Source organism: Eschrichtius robustus, chromosome 3, assembly GCF_028021215.1.
Source record: "Eschrichtius robustus isolate mEscRob2 chromosome 3, mEscRob2.pri, whole genome shotgun sequence".
In the NCBI taxonomy this organism is placed as follows: domain Eukaryota; kingdom Metazoa; phylum Chordata; class Mammalia; order Artiodactyla; family Eschrichtiidae; genus Eschrichtius; species Eschrichtius robustus.
The window spans coordinates 107198400-107216758 of NC_090826.1; the positions used below are offsets into that span (position 1 = coordinate 107198400).

At 37.2% G+C, this 18359-nt stretch overlaps 1 pseudogene; it reads left to right on the plus strand.

Moving 5' to 3' along the window:
- Positions 1–226: 226 nt before the first annotated feature.
- Positions 227–18359, plus strand: part of LOC137760639 (olfactory receptor 5AP2-like) — a 28877-nt pseudogene continuing 10744 nt past the window's right edge.

An 18359-nucleotide genomic window follows, 5' to 3' on the forward strand; every position in this document is an offset into this window, starting at 1 on the left:
TAGGTAATAGTGAAGGCATGACAGGTAATCACAGGGGCAAAGGAGCATGGGAATGAGGTGGAATGCATATATCTTAGTCTCAAAGTGTCAAACTACACTATCTAGAAGAGATGTAATTTAATCCATGAAATAAAGGATGAGTGTTAGTTCTCCCTGTGTTTGTCCCTGTATCTTGTTGTCTTTTCATTTCCTAATTTTCATTTCAATTGAGAAAGAACTCAAAGAAATGGAAAATCAAGGTGTGGTGGCTATATTCATCTTCCTAGGACATTCCAACCATCCTGAATTATAAGGATCATTCTTCCTGGTCTTCTTGATCATTTATCTGATAACTCTTCTGGGAAATACTTTCACATTAACAATGGTCAGAGTCAATCCTGCCCTCCATACGCCAATGTATTATTTTCTCAGCACTTTGAGTTTCTTGGACATCTGCTACTCATCTACCACCATTTTGGTCATGCTGGTGAACTTATTCTAGGAGAAGAAAACCAATTTGTATGAGCGCTGTCTTTCCCAGATCTTATTCCTTGTGACCTGTGCTGGTGCTGGTGCTGACGCTGTCTTGTTGGCTGCTGTGACATGACCAATATGTAACCATTTGCCACCTTCTTCAATATCTGCTCCTCATGAGTCTGAAGGTCTGCGTATATTTGTTGAGTGGAACTTGACTGTATGGGCTAGAGAATTCTGTGAAACACACAGTGCTGACACTCTCTGTGGACCCAACCAGGTCAGCCACTTTCTCTGTGACATCCCATTGCTCCTGAAGCTCTCCTGCTCAGACACCTCTCTCAATGGGTCTGTGTTCCATATGGCCAGCACCACCACTGGCCTGAGCTCCTGCCTATTTACTGCAGTGTCCTACATGCTCATCATCTCTGACATCCTTAGCATTCCCTCTACCCAGGGCAGGAGTAAAGCCTTCTCTACCTGTGCATCCCACCTCCCTGTGGTGGTGGTCTTCTTTGGAACAGCCAACTTTAACTATAACAGACCCAGTATAAGCTACATCCTGGACATCCTAGTCTCTGTGCCATTCTGTGTTGTGACCCCTATGTTTAACCCTGTCATCTACAGCCTGAGAAAAAAGGAGATCAAGGGGGCCCTGAGGAAGTGGATGGAAAAGGTGAATTCTCTAGTAATATCAGTGAATAGATCAATATTTTTCATTCTGGAGAATCTCTTTTTGTCTTTTCTTTTTCTCTTTTTCCAGTTGATCACATTTATTTGTATGATAACTTTTTAATTTATTAAAATATCATTTTAAATAATTCTTTTTAACCATTTTTAAATTGTGTATATTTAAGGCATACAACATGTTGATTTGATATGCATATACATATCATATCATATGAAATGGTTATTACAGTCAAGCAAATTAACATACCATCCCCTCGAAAAGGGAATCCCCCTACACTGCTGGGAATGAAAGTTGGTGCAGCCACTATGGAAAACAGTATGGAACATCCTCAAAAAAACTAAAAATAGAGTTGCCATCCCAGCAATCCCACTCCTGGGCATATATCCGGACAAAACTATCACTTAAAAAAGATACATGCACCCCTATGTTCACAGCAGCACTATTAACAATAGCCAAGACATGAAAACAACCTAAATGTCCATCAACAGATGAATGAATAAAGCAGATGTGGTACATATATACAATGGAATACTACTCAGCCATAAAAAAGAATGAAATAATGCCATTTGCAGCAACATGGATGAATCTAGAGATTATTATACTAAGTGAAGTAAGTCAGAAAGACAAAGATGGATACCATATGATATCACTTATATGTGGAATCTAAAATATGACACAAATGAACTTATCTATGAAACAAACAGATTCACAGACATACAGAACAGACTTGTGGTTGCCTAGAGGAAGGGGGGAGGGGAGGGATGGATTGGAAGTCTGGGGTTAGCAGATGCAAATTATATATAGAATGGATAACCAACAAGGTCTTACTGTATAGCAGAGGGAACTATATTCAATATCCTGTGATTAACCATAATGGAAAAGAATATGAAAAAGAATGTACACATATGTATAACTGAACCACTTTGCTGTACAGCAAAAATTAACACCTCACTGTAAATCAACTATATTTCAATAAAATAAATTTTAAAAACATATCATCTTCTCACAGTTACCAAATTTTTGTGATAAGAGCACCTGAAATCTACTCTCTTAGCATACCTCCAGTATTCAATACAGTATTATTATCTATAATCATGATGAAGTACATTAGATCTCCACACTTATTCATCCAAACTATATAACTACAACTTTGCACTCTTTGACAAACATCTCCCTGTTTTCCCCACCACACTATCCCCAGCTCCTGGTAACCATCATTCTACTCTCTGCATCTATGAGTTTAACTTTTTTAGATTCCACATATAAGTGAGATCATGCAGTATTTGTCTCTCTGTGCCTGGCTTATTTCATAGCATAATGTCCTCCAGGTTCATCTATGTTGTCACAAATGACACAATTTTCTTCCTTTTTTAAGGCTGACTATATCCATTGTACATATATATCAAATTTTCTTTATCTATTCATCTGCTCATGAACACTTAAGTTGATTCCATATTTGGCTATTGTGAATGTTTCAATGAACATGGGATATCTCTTCTAGACTCTTTTCATTTCCTTGGGATATAGACCCAGCAGTGGGATTACTGGATCATATAGTAGTTCTATTTTTAATCTTTTGAGGAACCTCCATACTGTTTTCCATGATGGCTATATCAATTTACATTTCTACCAACAGTGCACAAGTGTTCCCTTTTCTCCACATTCTTGCCAACACTTGTTATCTTTTGTCTTCCTGATAATAGCCATTCTAACAGACATGAGATGGTATCTCACTTTCATTTTGATGTGCATTTCTGTGATGAATAGTAATGTTTAACATTTTTTCATATACCTGTTGGCCATTTGTATGTCTTCTTTTGAGAAGTGTCTATTCAGGTCCTTTGCCTATTTTTTAATCAGGTTTTTCTTCTCAGTATTGTGTTCTATGAGTTCCTTATATATTTTGGATATGAGCTTCTTAATCATATGTATGGTATGAAAATATTTTCTCTTATTCCATAAATTTCTCTCCACTCTCCGGATTGTTTCCTTTGCTGTGCAGAAGTGTATTTAGCTTAATGCAATCCCATCTGTCTATTTTGCTTTTGTTGCTTGTGCTTCTGGGGTCGTATCTAAAAACCATTGCCCAGACCAATGTCAAGAAGCTTTTGCCCTATGTTTTCCTCTAGTAGTTTTAGTTTCAGATTTGACATTTTTTAATCATTTTTAGTTGATTTTTGTATACGGAGTGAGATAAGTGTCCAGTTTCATTCTTCTGCATGAGGATAATGTTTTCCCAATACCATTTATTGAAGATACTTTCCTTTCCCCATTTTGTGTTTTGGTACCTTTGCCAAAGATCAAGTGACCATAAATGCATGGATTTATTTCTGGGCTCTCTATTCTGTTCCATTGGTCCATTTGTTTTATTCCATTTATGATCATGCTATTTTGGTTACTATAAATTTGTAGTCTATTTTGAGATCTGGTAGTGTGATGCCCCAGCTTTGTCCTTTTTGCTCAAGATTGCTTTGGTTATTTGGTGCCTTTTGTGATTACATACAAATTCTATGATTATTTGTTCTATTTCTGTGAAAAATGCCAATGGAATTTTGGTAGGGATTGCAATGAATCTGTAGATCACTTTGCATAGTATAGACATCTTACAATATTAGTTTTCCTAATTCATGAACATAAATATCTTTCTATTTATTTGTGTCTTCAATTTCTTTCATCAATGTTTTATAGTTTTTAGTGTACAGATCTTTCACCTCTTTGGTAAAATTTATTCTAGGTATTTTTTGATGCTATTGTAAACAGAATTGTTTTCTTAATTTCTTTTTTCATATAGTTTGCTATTAGTGCATAGAAATGAAACTAATTTTTGTAAGCTGATTTTGTATACTACATCTTTATTAAATTGTTTATTAGTTCTAACAGTTTTTTTGGTGGAGTCTTTAGGGTTTTGTGTATATAATATTATGTCATCTGCAAACAGAGACAGTTTTACTTCCTCCTTTCCAATTTGGATGTCTTTTATTCCTTTTTCTTGCCTAATTGATCTGTCTAGGACTTCCAGTATTATAGTGAATAGAAGTGATGAGAGTTGGCATCATTGCCTTGTTACTGATCTTAGAAGAAAAGGGTTCAGCTTTTCACTGTTGAGTATGATGTTAGCTGTGGGTTTGTCAATATATGGCCTTTATTATGTTGAGGTACATTCCTTCCATACCTAATTTGTTAAGACTTTTTATCATGAAAGCGTGCTGAACTTTGTTAAATGCTTTTCCTGCACCAATTGAGATGAACATATAATTTTTATTCTTCATTCTATAATGTGGTATATCACATTTAATGATTTGCATATATTGAACCAGCACTGCACCCCAGGGATGAATCCCACTTGCTCATGGTGTATGATCCTTTTTAGTGTGCTGTTAGTTTGCTAGTTGTTTTTTTTTTTTTTTTTTTTTTTAGGGATTTTGTATCTATGTTCAGAGGAATATTGTCTTGTAATTTTCTTGTAGTGTACTTGTTTAGCTCTGGTATCAGTGTAACGCTGGGAATTTGGAAGTACTACCTCCTCTTCAATTTTTTGGAAGAGTTGAGAAGAATTAGTATTAATTCTTCTTTAATTGTTTGGCATAATTCACTGGTGAAGCCATCCTGACATTTTCCTTGCTGGGAGATTTTTGATTACTGGTTCAATCTCCTTACTTGTTATTGGTCTCCTCAGATTTTCTATTTCTGATTTGGTCTTAACAGACTGTATGCTCTATGAATTTATCCATTTTTTTCTAGGTTGTCCAATTTGTTGGTGTATAAATGTCTATAATAGTATCTTACAATTCTTTGTATTTCTGTGGTAACTGTTACAATGTTTCCTCTTTCATTTATAATTTTATTTGTCTTCTCTCCTTTTTTTCTTGTTAGTCTAGCAAAAGTTTTGTCAATTTTGTTTATCTTTCAAAAACCCAACTCCTAGTTTCATTGATCTTTTCTATTTTTATCTAGTCTTTATTTCATTTATTTCTGCTCTGATCTTTGTTATTTTCTTCCCTCTGCTAACATTAGGTTTAGTTTGTTGTTTTTCAAGTTTCTTCTGGTACAAAGTTACATTATTTTTTGAGATTTTTTTTTTTTCCTAATGTAGGCATTTATCACTATAAATTTCCCTTAGAACTGCTTTTGCAGCATCCCATAAGTTTTGGTATGCTGTATTTTCTTTTTTTGATCTCAAGACATTTTTATTTCTCTTTTGATTATCTTCTTTGACCCACTGTTTACTTGAGAGTGTGTTAATTTCCACCTATTTATGAATTTTCAAAATTTTCTCCTGTTACTGATTTCTAAACATTATGGTTGGAAAAGATATTTGATATGATTTCAATCTTCTTAAATTTGCTAAGATTTGGTTTGTGACCTATTTTATGATCTATCCTGAAGAATGGTCCATGTGCACTTAAGAAGAATGTATATTCTACTGCTGTTGGATGGAACATTATGTATATGTCTGTTAGGTCAATTTGGTCTATAGCATTGTTCAACTTTGCTGTTTTCTTATTGATTTTCTGTTTGGATGATCTATCCATCGCTGAAAGTGACATTCCCTACTATTATTGTATTACTAATTCTCCTTTCAGTTCTGTTAAAATTTGCTTTATATATTTAAGTGCTCTGACGTTGGGGATATATATATTTATAACAGTTATATCATTTTGATGAATTGACCCCTTTAGCATTGTACAGTTGTCTTCTTTGTCTTTCATGACAGTTTTTGACTTAAAGTCTATTTTGTCTAAGTATAGCCATTCCTGCTCTCTTTTCATTGCCACTTGCATGGAATATCTTTTCTCATCCCTTCACACTCAGCCTACGTGTGTTCTGAAGACTAAAGTGAGTCTCTTGTAGACAGTATATTGTTCTAGCTTTTAAAAAAATAATCCATTTAACCACTCTGTGTTTTTTGATTGGAAATTTTAATCCATTTATATTTAAAGAAATTATTGATAAGTGAGGATTTGCTATTTCCATTTTGCAAATTTTTCTTTACTGTTTTGTAGTTTCTTTCTTTCTCTCTTATTGTCTTTCTTTGTGATTTGATGCTTTTTTGGGTAAAGGTATGCTTTGATTCCTTTCTCCTTATCTTTTATGTGTATACTTCAAGTTTTTTATTTGTGGTTACCATGAGGATTACATAAAACATTTTATAGTTATAACAGTCTATTTTAAGCTGATAACAACTTAACTTTAAGTGATAACACTTAACTTTGACTGCATACAACTTTACACTTTAACTTCTCATAATTCCGCATTTTATGTTATTGACATCACAATTCAAATATTTTATATATTATATATCCATTAACAAATCATTGTAGCTATAGTTATAATGAATACTTTGTCTTTTTACTTTTATGATAGTTAAAAGTAATTTTTATACCACTATTACAGTATGAGAGCATTTAGAATTTGACTATGAGTTTTATACTTTCATATGTTTTCAAGTTGTTAGTTAGCATCCTCTCATTTCAACTTAAAGAACTCCCTTTAGCATTTCTTGTAAGGCAGGTCTAGTAGTGATGAACTTAATTATGGATAATTTCTTGTGTGTAGAAAAAAATGGACGTTCTGGCTGACATTGCTTTCTCAATATAGCATCTCTTTACAACTGTTGTGTTCCATTCTACCAGGGCAAACAATTACAACTGTGCTGAGCATTCGACACATTGTAATCTCATGTTCATTGTGTTCTTTCCAGTGAACTGATTTTCACAACTCCAAAACAAGTACCATATCCATAAGAAGTCACTCATAATTTCCCCCCAAAACCTCCAACCCTAAGCAAGTATTAATCTACTTTCTATCTCTATGGATTTGCCTATTCTGGGATTTAACATAAATGGAAATATACAATATGTGGGCTTTTGTGTCTAGTTTCTTTCCTTTAGCATCATGTTTTCAAGCTTCATCCATGTTGTAGTATGTATCAGTATTTCACGCCTTTTGATGCCAAATAATATTCCACTGTGTGGATACATCACATTTTATTTATCCAATTATCAGTCGATAGACATTTGGATTGTATCCACCTTTTGGCCATTATGAATAATGCTGCTATTAACATTGTGTACAAGTTTTTGCAGATTTATATTTTTATTTCTCTTGAGTATGTATCTCTGAGTGGAACTGCTGGGTTATATAGTAACTCTATGCATAAACCTTTGAAGAACTGCCAGGCGGTTTTCCAAAACAGCTGCATAATTTTACATTACTACTAACAGTGTTTGAGGGTTCCAATTTCTCCACACCCTCACCAACACTTGTTATTAGTTTTTTTGGTGATAGCCATCCTAGTGGGTAGAGTGGCATCTCATTGATTTTTTTTTTTTTTTTGTACTTCACTAATGGCTAATGATTCTAAGGTCTTTCATAAGCACCAGTTCTGTACTTCTCCTTAACATATGGAAAAACCCATGTTGCTAACGGGATTTTTTAAACTTTAGAGACTTAATTCTTCACCCTGTCTAATGTTTATATTCTAATTTTGGTGGGGTAAAATACTGCAAGATTTTCAAACACATAGCCTTCTCCCCTTCTATGACCTACAGAGCTGTTTGATGGCTCTGCAATTTTTCCTTTAGAACCCACATCAACAGTGTCATCACCAGGTCATGAGAAATGGCAGAACCAGAAATCAGGGGACATGAAGACATAAGGATGCTGGTGGGGAAGAAAGGAAGCACCACATCTAGGTGAGCAGACCTAATTAGAAATGACTTGGGGGCTTCCCTGGTGGCGCAGTGGCTGAGAATCTGCCTGCCAATGCAGGGAACATGGGTTCGAGCCCTGGTCTGGGAAGATCCCACATGCCATGGAGCAACTGGGCCCGTGAGCCACAATTACTGAGCCTGCGCGTCTGGAGCCTGTGCTCCGCAACAAGAGAGGCCGCGATAGTCAGAGGCCCGCGCACCGCAATGAAGAGTGGCCACTGCTTGCCACAACTAGAGAAAGCCCTCACACAGAAACGAAGACCCAACACAGCCATAAATAAATAAATTAATTAAAAAAAAAAAAAAAGAAATGACTTGGTGCCAAGAGAGCAGATATGCTGTTAGTACTGTAGCTTCAGATACATGTCCAGTTGAACATGCAACATGAGGAGTCTAGTTCCAAGATCCAAGGCCATGGCTACCAGAACAAGTGGAGAAAATTCCCTGGTGCTTTGTAGAATCCCAACTAAATGAACCTACATCCATGCATCTCCTTTCTTTTCCTAATGGGAAGGAGGAGAAGGCAGTCTGTCAGGCTTTAGCCACCCACATCCTAACAAAAAATCTAGCACTGAAATTCACCCACAAATGTTCCAAAAGAGATGAGAAGCTGATCTCCTCATTGCATGCTGGGAGAAAATGATTGCCACGACTTTAATGAATCACAAGAGAATCAACTGCACTTCATTTCTACAGTTTCTATTCAGGCTTTTGCCCTTGAGTTGTATTTGCACTCTGAGGAGTCCCGGAATAGCTGCTTAGAGAGAGATCACATGGGTACTCCCAAAAGGTCAGTCCATAGGCACTTATAAATGTCCATTCTGGAAAAATGAGTTCCTAGAGATATCAAAGAAGGATTTTCAACTCTTGCGTTAGGAAATGAGCATGCTCAAGGCAGCTCCTAGAATGGAAGGTCCCTCTCATGATGCATGGCAATCAACAGCCTGTTTTACAAAGAGTGACCTTTCCAGTCCAGGAACTAGAGTGAGAGCACCAAGCCCTGCCACCAAAGCCAGAAATCCAAGGCTTTTGGCAAGAGTCAGTGGTAAGTAGTTTAGTTACCATCACAGTTGAGAAAAATACTGCCAAGTGTCAGGATATATTTACTTCTTAAGAGCATATTATAAAATATTAAACATATTTTCATGGCATTTATGTAATGCATAGGTTTAATATCATTTTTGTGTGTATCAATGTCTATAATAGTAATAATAAAACCAGAGTTAAAATGACCTTAGTGATTATCTATTTGAAAGCCTGAAGGAGGCCTGAATAAGTAAGATAATATGAGGAGAAAGTTTTTCATGGTAAATAATGTATAATGCATAGTATTACTCCTACTCTAATTTTGATAAGCAAGACAGAAAGAAAGCATTATCTCTTAGGCTACATTATAGTATGACATTAAGGGCACACTTGTTTAAATAAAATGTAATTAAATTTGCATAAAACATATTTGGAAACTCCCTTTGTTCACTAACTAGGGGGTTCTCATCTTTATGTTGCAACACACTGGTGTTTGGGAAATGTGTTGCAAGCAACTTATTAACTGTAATAAAGCCTTGTAGCTTGTGAGTCATTTTCTTCTCCTATAGTTTCTTTTTAGAAATCTCATAGATTCAGGGTTATTCCTTATAATTTCATTCTCACTCATTTGCCTTTGAGATGATTTATTGATTGGGAAAGAATGAAGCAGAGTTGCTGCTCTGTGGTTGGGAACTGAGCCATAGCCACCACGTGGTCTCCATTGGAACCACTTCTTATGGGAAAGGAGAACAGTAAGACCACCACAGGCAAAGGGGCCATGGTGCCACATTTATAACCCCATATAATGTTATTTTTCTCTGGTCAGAAAGCTGTTTGCACCAGAACCCCTGGACAGAAACGTCCTCCTGATTCAGCTGAGATGTTTTTTCTCAATCTCTTCTTTCTCTCTGGGCCTGACTACAGTGCTGGATTTTGTATTTTCCCTTTTCCACTGACTTCAACCTGGGTTTTTTGTAAGTGGTCTTTGCACCCCAAGGCTTGGCTCCGCATTCAGCTTCAGTAGGCAGTGGGATCAGATGCCACTGAGAGTATGAGCCTCCATGATGGTGGGGTCAAAGACCTGAGATTCCCTCTCCTGGAGAGGTCATCAGTGGAGGCCAGCCCTTCTCCACTCTGACAATCACATTCATAAGAAGGAACTCAAATTTTAACAATGGCTCTCTGCTGTCCATGGGATAGGCTGGCGGACAGGTGCAGTTTCCTGTTGGATCCCTATAGAGCCACCCTCTTCTCAAACCTAAGACTAAATACACTGGTTAGGAAATGACCATCTATATCACATTTGAGGCAGAGATGTATGTTGAGAAATCCTTGTCTGATAAACACTTCCTGCTCTCATGATGGGGCTGCCTAGGGGTACGGATAATGGTAGAAAAGCAAGAGTCAATCACTCAACTCTTTCTGTAAGTATAGTATAAATTCAAGAAATTGGTTTGACTGATATTACCAGTAACTTTTTTTGTTTTTATGGGGTTTTTTTAATGCTGATTTTATTGAATTGTCAGGAAATTTAAAAGGTGTAGATATTCTCCCTATTTGGTTCTCTTTCTTATTTCTTATTCCATGGAAAGTTCTAGCAGTACAATGAACTTTTGATTATAGCCTTCAAAGTCAGATAGATGGGATTAAATTCCAAGCTATGATAATAGTGGCTGTGCAACCTTAAGCATCAGTTCCTCCCTTGCAAACCCCAATAAAACACATAAACTTGTTGTGATAAATACTTGAGATTGTGTGTATAAAGCACCCTACCCAGTGCCTGGTACATCAAAAGTACTCCATAAGTAGTAGCCACTATTATATTTGGGGCTATTGTTTTTGACAATCATAGGACTTTGGGCAAAACTATGCAGGGATGGAAAGGAAGATGGGATTATTTGTACTCTGGCTTCTTTTATATGGTCAATCATATATGCATATTAACAAAGGACTTGAAAGACACACACAAAACTGTTAACAGTGTTGCTGGGCAAATGGTGGTGCAAAGGTGAAGATATTCCATTTTCATTTAATATGTCTTTGACTCAAGGAAATTTTTAGCATGTGCTTTTTTTGAAATTTAAAATCCAATAAAATTTTTAATTTAAAAATATAATGATGGGCTTCCTTTGTGGTGCAGTGGTTAGGAATCCACCTGCCAATGCAGGGGACACAGGTTCGAGCCCTGGTCAGGGAAGATCCCACATGCCATGCAGCAACTAAGGCCGTGCACCACAACTACTGAGCCTGCGTACCACAACTACTGAACCCCACGTGCCTAGAGCTCGTGCTCCACAACAAGAGAAGCCACCACAATGAGAAGCCCGAGCACTGCAATGAAGAGTAGCCCCCGCTCGCCGCAACTAGAGAAAGCCCAGGCACAGCAATGAAGACCCAACGCAGCCAAAAATAATAATAATAAAATAAATAAAAAATAAATATATTTTAAAAATAATAAAATAAAAATATAATGAGGAGACCTCTCTGTACATGTCTTTGTAACTTCCTGTGATTCTATAAGTATTTCAAAATAAAAAGTTCTCTAAAATGTAAAAGGTAAACATTAAGTAAAATATGGGATCTATCTATTTATCTATCTATCTCTGACATAACATTAGGCTAAGGAGGTTTTCAGTCATGTGGAATGCTACCATCCCAAAGGACGTTCATAAATGCTAAATAGGGATTTTCCAGGTAAAAGGTAGGCAAAAACTAAAGAATACATTAAAATATTAAGTCTGACCCACTCATAGGAATATGAAATTTTCAAGGTCTTAGTAATGTTATGTTTTCAGATGTATAATGACATTGGTAGAACAATGGAGTCTGAGAGCTGAAAGGAACTGTGGAAGTAACTCAAAGGATCTTCATTTAAGACTTGAATCAATCTTCTTTGCAGGAGATGTAGCAATCTAGCCTCTCCTTGAACATCTCCCGTGATGGGATCTCATTACTCTCTCTAGATGATAAAATGCTTGTTTACCTAGTCTAAATTAAGTTAGTGAAACAAGAAGTTGCAAGGCTAAAAAAGACAAAGAAAGAATAGATATCAGGCCAATAAAGCACAAGGGTAAGAAGATTTCAATTCAACATGTGTTTGACAATGTGGCCGAGTGGACTACCAAGAAATACTTGAAATAAAGCAGGCAAATAGAGCTGTGAGCCAGGACCACATCATTGATCCATTAGTAGGGGAAGGAGTATTACTCAGGGGTCAAAACTGAGGCTCTGAATTCAGATCACCAGGATACCATTTTAAAGGTTTGAGCTTCTGTTTTCTCACTGCAAACAGAGCTAATAACAGTACTTATAATTTCAAATTGCTTTGTGAATTCGTGGAGTAGTTCATGAAGAGCACCTGGCACATAGGACATGTTTAAAGATTAAATGGGAGGCATAGTGATGGTATTTACAGTATGTACAAAAGAAGAAAACTGTTCACTTTGAGGTGGCTTTGACTGATAATCACAAATTTGGTAGGAAGGGTTCCAAAGCTGAACAGGTAAGAACAAGGTCATGTTTCCATCATTACCATAGGCTGAGATGAAAGGGAACTTCATCCACCTCACCTGATGGAAATACACATGATTTATATGCACATAAAATTTGAGAAGCACTTGCCTATTTGATGACTTCTGAATATTTCATCTGGTCCTACATGCCTATATGATGGGGAAGGGTACAAATAGAAATCTGGGCCAAAGCAAAAATACCTTATATTCTGCAGCAATAAATTAACTTTGATACAGACACCTCAGATCTTCTGGACTTTCTTTTAGAAAAACTATCCTGAGTGCTCTTACTAATCATTGTGTGTGTGTGTGTGTGTGTGTGTGTGTGTGTGTGTGTTTTAAGTAGGTAGACAATTTACTAGGCCATGAAAATGATATTTAAATTTTAAATCATTGCTTTGTATTACTGGAATTAAATATGAATAGATGTTTTCCTTGTGTGCTGTAAAGCTTTTCACAATCACAGCAATTACCCCGGTTTATATTATGTCCATTTTGTTTCCTTGAAGAAAATAAACCCCTAAGGTTAGTCAATAAAACACTTCATGAGTGTTAGCTATTATTATCTAATGGGTGTCTCTATTCATTTCTTTGTCTGGAAAATCTTGGTTAAATTCAGGTATGTAAAAGTGTTGTTTCTTTTCAAAGTACTTCATTGAGTTTTGTTTTATTTTTTGATTGGATGAGTTATTCTGAACTTATATTAATCTTTAAAGAAAAACTTACTGTTTTACACTAAATTCAACAAAATTTCTTTCAAGCTAGACATTTTTGTATACAGAACCAGCATTAGAAACCTCGTCCTCAATTTATTTATACTATAAAATCTATCCTCACTAAATAGTGGAGAGAAAGTTCATTACCATAAAGCAGAGGGTTTGAGATTGAGATTGTCTATTTGTGTGCAATAGCATGCAAATTCCAAGAGGCAAGGGTTCGGGGTATCACATAAACTCTAGTGTGTAAGTGGTGCTTGTTTATGATGGATTTTGATGTTGATGATGATGATGATGATTCACCATTGTTACCCTATACAGTGTGAGCATTGGGATTATGGAAAATGAAATAAATATCACTCTTCACCCCATAGTCTAGCTCACATAAAAATTAGACTAGCCAGTCAGTTCTGATTCTACTGCCTTTATATATTTTGCCCCATTTTGTCCTCAGGGATGGACTTCAAATCATATTGTAAAACATTTAAAATAAGCAGGGTGTACAACTTCAGAAACCATATTTTAAAAAATCACTAAACATTTTAAAATTCACTTTTATAATTTAGCTATACACAGATGATGCATCATTATCTCTTTGTGGGACCACCTTCCATGAAAGATTTCATTTCTTTCTAAGAATAAACCTAAATATCTACCTACAAAAGAAGATGTTTCTCTACGTTTTCAATATCATGAGTTAAGAGAAAATGCACATTACTGATTTTTAATGAACTGAAATCCATCTATGCAGTTGACAGAGAAAACAAATAATAGTACACACATATTACATAAGGATTTTCTAAAAGAACATGCAGATTGTCAGCCCAACTCTAACATTACTTTACTGTGAAGGGTTGCCTAAAGCTAACATGGAAAGAATGGTGAGTATCAGTAAACTTTCTTGGATACATCTTCCACCAACCTCCCTGTGAACTTTTGGGGATCACAAGAGTCCCACCTTAGCCTACTTCTCTTCTTACTTTATCTATTCTCTGGTTGATTTCATGTTCAGCTATGGATTCAAAAGCTACCTTCAAGACAATGACTCCCAATCCATTTCCAAACAGGTTTAGCCTGTCTCCTGAGGTTAAATCCTTTATTTTCAACTGTCTATTGGGCATTTCCACATGGATATCCCACAGATACCTAACACTCAACATCATTCAGATCTAATCCACTGTCTCATCTCCCCATATGTACTATACCTCATTTATTTCCTGTTTTAATTAATTACCCCAGCCTGCCCAAACTGATTCAGATCCTCACCACCCATCAACTTCAAAGTGTTCCAAGTATGTCTCCTTCTCTGTGATTGATTGCTTCATGGATTTTCTCTAACCTCCAAAACTCTACACCTTCAGTTACAGACAGTTTCATTTTGATATGGTTTTAGCTTTCAGACTACTCTCTTGGACAACCAAAGGTGTTTTACATGAAGGCATGTGGACTATGAAGGACTCTGGGGATGGGTTTCACAATTATATGACCCCAATGGGATTACATGGAAGATTCTGTGCATGGGTACACATGCATTTTCTGGATCTATAGAGTTTTATCAGTTTCTTAAAGCTGATAATTTTCTAAAACACAGGCTATTACCTTCCAAATGTCCCCTGCTTCCAGTCTGCCCTCACCTAGTGTGTGGTCTCTGGGCCATTGTTGATACCCGGCAACATTCCTGCCCATTCTCACACCAAAGTCTGGCTTCCAGGCAGCCTAGACACCTGGGCTCCCTGCTGCCCATGAGGAAAGAGAGGATATTTTCTGAGACCCCTGTTGGAGGACTATTCAGTTTTTGTTTTTTTCCAACGAGCTTGCTCAGAGGGCAGGTCTGACACGGCCTCCACATGCCAGTCCTATTCCCCAAAGCAGCTGCTTCCCTAACACCTCCTCTGGGGTAGCTAATAAGGTTGTGCTATAACTGAAAATCACCAGCTTCTTAGAATTAATGATGGAGTTTGGTAGCAACCAGCCAGGGCTGACTTACCAGGTCTCTGCAACTAACAGGAATCTCCAGGGATTGGGGATGCAGCTGTAGGTGAAGGGGCTGCCAGCAAAGCTCAGAATCCTGCAGTCTTCCTTCCTCTGGCAGGAGTACAGCTCTCAGGGAACTTCACTAGTGTCCCAGAGACCTCTGGATCTTTTCTCCTGTAAACATGAGGACAACAGAAGTCCCATGAGCTTGTTTGCCCTTGGCTGGACAGACCCATGTTGTCTGTTTTACCTGAGATTTCTGCCATCAGTATTGCCTGGGTTGCCAACCTACTTATGGGACAGTGTTCTCACACATGGCACCTCCCCCAGTAAAACACACACACACACACACACACACACACACACGCACATTGTGAGCATTACTTTTCATCTGTAGTCCAAGACCCATGGGACTAACAACCAGGTTCACTCCAAATTAATCACTGAGGAGAGTGAATTAATCATTGTGAATCCTTAATCATTATGCTTGTATATGTCTGAAGAGGCAAGACTGTAGGCGGGGAAACAATCTAAAGGCAGTTACAATGGTCCAGATAAGAGGTGATAAGTTTCTGAAGTGTAACTGTAGTAGAGGGGAAGTAGAAAGATGAGAAAATGGAAGAAAATATCTAAGAGGTCTTAGTGATTGGTTGCACTTGGCTCTGACCAACAGTGAAATGAAAATTGCATGAAAAATATCTCCTGTTTTTATCTTTTTCTTACTTTATTTTTAAAAAGTGAATTATATTTCACATACAGTAAAATGCACAAAACTTAAGTTTATAGGTTGATGAATTTTTACAGATATACGCACCCATGAACCACTACTCAAATTAAGATATAGAATATTTCCATCACCTCAGAAATTTCCTTCATACTCCTTTCCCATCAGTGTTATCCAGAGGTAACTTTGAACTTATTTTAAATGGCTACCACAGTACAAATTATTTTAAGTCTTTCTTCCTTTATTTGTTAAAAAATTTGTCTTAGATTCATCGGTGTTTATACATATATTGGTATTTTAAATAACCATGTAGTATTCCATCATATGACTATACCACACTTTTGTATCCATTCTCCTATTGATAGTCATAGTGTTTATTTCTAGTTTATACTATTATGAACAAATTGGTTTTGATTGTTATTATACAAGTCATTTTGTTTACATATGCACCTACTTTCCCCGGGTACGTGCCTAGGAATGGTGTTTCTGGGTCACAGAGTAACTGTATGTTTGACTTCATTAGAAACTTTCCAAATAGTTTTCAAAAATGGTTGTATAGACTTCCAACTTCAGCTCAGAGGTTTAGAGAGCTGGAAAGAGTGTTGCTTCTAGCACTGCAACAACAACAGTAAAGTTGGACATAATGCAAATTAATGACTTTTCTTGAACCCATTAGAGAATTGAAGTTGCAGGGTAAACAACTAAACAGAGAACTGGGGAGGCATAGACTCTTGCAGGGAGAAATAGGAACCAAGCATTTTTTTTTTTACCTGGGACAGAAGCCATCGGATACCATGTAAGCTGATAAGACTCAACTTCTCTGTGAATTTAATGAATTACTAAACACTAAGTGTGGGCTGGCATGAGTGTGTGAAATCCCTGGGTACCATAGACAAGAAGATTTTCACCCTCTTGCTTTCCTCCATGAACTCCATCAGATGCTCATAGCAAAGACCAACAAGTATTGAGAAAGTTTCCCTATATGGGGCTGTCTGGGGGAGGAAGGCGGGGGGAACAGCAACGACTGCAAAAACTTCTTCCAGGCCCATTTACCATATTTTTTCCTACAGAAGTAAAGTAATCTGCAGGGCAAAAGCAACAAAAAGTATCATCTTAGGACTCTGTAGAAAAACATTGCAGCTGGGAAGGGACAGGGACAAAAATTCTACCACTCAGGGAGAGGCTATGTGCTAGGACCAGCACTACAGCTGGCAGAGGGGCAGGATCACTCGCAAAGGCCACACTCCCAAGACCCAGGTTCGCAGTACCTAAGACTAAGCCTTACCAGAACATCAGAGGATATCTACCCACTCCCCCACCTCCCACCCCACCCCCCAGTTCCCCACCAGCCCACTAACAAGCAATAAGTAAAATTAACAGTGGAATACAATTGTTACAGTGGCATCAAGAAACAGATTATCTCTGGGGGTAGTAGTATGAAAGGTAGACACAAAGCAGGCAGGGAGAGTAAAAATTGAGAAAAATAAAACTCTGACAAACTTGCCTAACCCGAAGCACAAGAAATCACTAGAGAAATTTGAAGCCTGTAGTGCACTGAAGGTAACCATAGCAACAACAAACTCCAAACTCAGGCCAACTCCTCTCTAGATTAACCCAAACTCCCATACTAGAGGTCTAGCAGAAGGGAAGACATGCTCATCTCCAAGCCTCATCCTCCCCAAATTTACCTCAGTCTCTACTGTCCTAACTGTTCAGTTTCAACAAAAAGTTATGAGGGGCTTCCCTGGTGGCGCAGTGGTTGAGAATCTGCCTGCCAATCCAGGGGACACGGGTTTGAGCCCTGGTCTGGGAAGATCCCACATGCCACGGAGCAACTGGGCCCGTGAGCCACACCTACTGAGCCTGCGCGTCTGGAGCCTGTCCTCCGCAACAAGAGAGGCCGCGACAGTGAGAGGCCCACGCACCGCGATGCAGAGTGGCCCCCACTCGCCGCAACTAGAGAAAGCCCTCGCACAGAAACGAAGACCCAATACAGCCAAAAATAAATAAATAAATATAAAAAGTTATGAGGTATACAAAAAAGTAAAAAATACACAACCCAACATTCTGAAGAGACAAAACAAACATCAGAACCAGACTCAGATATGACAGAGATGGTAAAAGTATCTGACAAGGAATTTAAAATAACAATGATTAATAGATTAAGGCATTCAATGAAAAAGGTAAACAACATGCAAAATCAGAGCTAATTTCATAAGAGAGATGGAAACAATAAGAAAAGATCAAGTAGAAATGCTAGAAATAAACACAGTGACAGAGATAAAGAATTACCTTTATGGGCTCATCAGCTGAAGAAAAGAATCCATGAACTTGAAAATATGTTAAAGAAATTACCCAAACCAAAACACAAAGAGAAATAAAAGTAAAAAACCAACCCCCCCCCCCAAAATCCAGAGTATCTGAGAGCTATTTTACAGCACCAAACATAAACATAATTGGAATCCCAGAAGTAGGATTATTAAAAAATACATCTCAATAGATGTATTTAGAAAAAAAATTCAACAAAATGTAATGTCCATTCATAATAAG